Genomic DNA, 2,500 nt, shown 5'->3' with positions numbered 1-2,500 from the left:
CGGTTCATGCAGATGTTGTGATGTTTAGGCTACAGACCTGAAAACACATTCAACTGAATACAGACGAACACCAGCAGCAGATAAAGACACTCAGACAAGCTCTGTGTGTTCTTATGGAGTGTGTGTGTGTGTGTGTGTGTGTGTGTGTGTGTGTGTGTGTGTGTGTGTCATGTCTGGTGTCACAGTGACACCAGGTGGATGTTTAGGGAACTTCTGCAGAGCTGAGAAAGGTTTGAGAGCAAAACGTTTCACACTGCAATAAAAAAAAATGTTTTATTGTGAATTAAATGTTATTTTAAAGTATTAAAAGTCCTTTTTTTTTAATGTTTAACATGTATTAATATTTGTTTTAATCACCAACTGGTCGTCTAAAGGAAATATTGTTTTTGTAAATTGGGGGAGACGCCGGACATGTCGGGCTCCAAGGAGACAGGAAAACCCTCCAGGTCATCGACGCAGAACTACGGACAGGCGAGGAACTGCAGCGCGTAAAGTACAGCCTGAGGTACGTTTTGAATGTGTGTGTGTGTGTGTGTGTGTGTGTTTACACAAGGAAATACCAGAGATGTTACCAAGAAATGATTAACAAAATAGACCTTTAATTAATATCATCAGTGCTGATTAGAGATGTTGGGATTAACCAATTTTATCATTACCGTGGTTACAAACAGTCTTCACCACATTCCCAGGGTCCTTTGTTCCCAGGGTCCTGTGTTCCCCGGGTCCTTTGTTCCCAGGGTCCTGTGTTCCCCGGGTCCCATGTTCCCAGGGTCCTATGTTCCCTGGGTCCTATGTTCCCCGGGTCCCATGTTCCCAGGGTCCTATGTTCCCTGGGTCCTATGTTCCCCGGGTCCCATGTTCCCAGGGTCCTTTGTTCCCAGGGTCCTTTGTTCCCCGGGTCCCATGTTCCCAGGGTCCTATGTTCCCCGGGTCCTATGTTCCCAGGGTCCTATGTTCCCAGGGTCCTTTGTTCCCCGGGTCCCATGTTCCCAGGGTCCTATGTTCCCAGGGTCCTTTGTTCCCAGGGTCATATGTTCCCAGGGTCCTATGTTCCCAGGGTCATATGTTCCCAGGGTCCTTTGTTCCTCGGGTCCTTTGTTCCCAGGGTCCTATGTTCCCAGGGTCCTATGTTCCCCGGGTCCTTTGTTCCCAGGGTCCTTTGTCCCCCGGGTCCTTTGTTCCCAGGGTCCTGTGTTCCCAGGGTCCTATGTTCCCAGGGTCCTTTGTTCCCAGGGTCCTGTGTTCCCAGGGTCCTTTGTTCCCAGGGTCCTTTGTTCCCAGGGTCCTGTGTTCCCAGGGTCCTTTGTTCCCAGGGTCCTGTGTTCCCAGGGTCCTTTGTTCCCAGGGTCCTGTGTTCCCAGGGTCCTATGTTCCCAGGGTCCTTTGTTCCCAGGGTCCTGTGTTCCCAGGGTCCTTTGTTCCCAGGGTCCTGTGTTCCCAGGGTCCTATGTTCCCCGGGTCCTTTGTTCCCAGGGTCCTATGTTCCCCGGGTCCTTTGTTCCCAGGGTCCTATGTTCCCTGGGTCCTTTGTTCCCAGGGTCCTTTGTTCCCAGGGTACTGTGTTCCCAGGGTCCTTTGTTCCCAGGGTCCTGTGTTCCCCGGGTCCCATGTTCCCAGGGTCCTATGTTCCCAGGGTCCTATGTTCCCAGGGTCCTTTGTTCCCAGGGTCCTATGTTCCCAGGGTCCTTTGTTCCCAGGGTCCTATGTTCCCCGGGTCTTATGTTCCCCGGGTCCTATGTTCCCCGGGTCCTATGTTCCCAGGGTCCTTTGTTCCCAGGGTCCTATGTTCCCCGGGTCTTATGTTCCCCGGGTCCTACGTTCCCAGGGTCCTATGTTCCCAGGGTCCTTTGTTCCCAGGGTCCTTTGTTCCCAGGGTCCTATGTTCCCCGGGTCTTATGTTCCCCGGGTCTTATGTTCCCCGGGTCCTATGTTCCCAGGGTCTTATGTTCCCAGGGTCCTATGTTCCCCGGGTCCTTTGTTCCCCGGGTCTTATGTTCCCCGGGTCCTATGTTCCCAGGGTCTTATGTTCCCAGGGTCCTATGTTCCCAGGGTCCTTTGTTCCCACAATCGGTGCCAAATTCCACGTAGGCTCAAACCCTGACCTCTGACCCTGACCTCTGACCCTGACCCCTGACCTCTGACCCTGACCTCTGACCCCGAACTCTGATACAATGCTGAATTAAATCAGCAAAGGCTCATGGGACCGGGGAAAACACTACCCTTTGTGGGAAAAAGCGAAAAAAGGTCCCGGGGAAACACATGGACGACCCCTTTTTTTAGCTAGCTAACATTAGCTTTGTTAGCTAGCTAACATTAGCTTTGAGACATTTTCAGGTGTGATGAAGTGAAAACACTGTGAGAGGGTAAAACTCCCGAGACTTTAACACTCAAAAACAAGTTCACGGCTCTTTAATTGTACGCAGAGTCGTGTAAACGTATCTCCAGACCTCTACCCTGTCACTGGCACGACGACTTGTCAATCAAACCCTAGCCCCGCCCT

At 51.7% G+C, this 2,500-nt stretch overlaps 1 protein-coding gene across 3 annotated transcripts in view; it reads right to left on the bottom strand.

Annotated features, from left to right (window-relative positions):
* Window positions 1-1,416: 1,416 nt before the first annotated feature.
* Window positions 1,417-2,500, bottom strand: part of LOC310956603 (dual specificity protein kinase CLK4-like) — a 14,118-nt gene continuing 13,034 nt past the window's right edge. For all 3 annotated transcript variants that reach the window (XM_083926893.1, XM_083926894.1, XM_083926895.1), the window contains one exon: window positions 1,417-2,500. This exon is cut by the window's right edge. The gene's annotated coding sequence lies outside the window, so the exon portion shown is untranslated.

This window comes from Echiichthys vipera (genome assembly GCF_963691815.1).
Source record: "Echiichthys vipera genome assembly, chromosome: 14".
Classification (NCBI taxonomy): Eukaryota; Metazoa; Chordata; class Actinopteri; order Perciformes; family Trachinidae; genus Echiichthys; species Echiichthys vipera.
The sequence above is the reverse complement of the archived record's forward strand: the minus strand, read 5'-3'. Positions and strand labels throughout refer to the sequence as shown.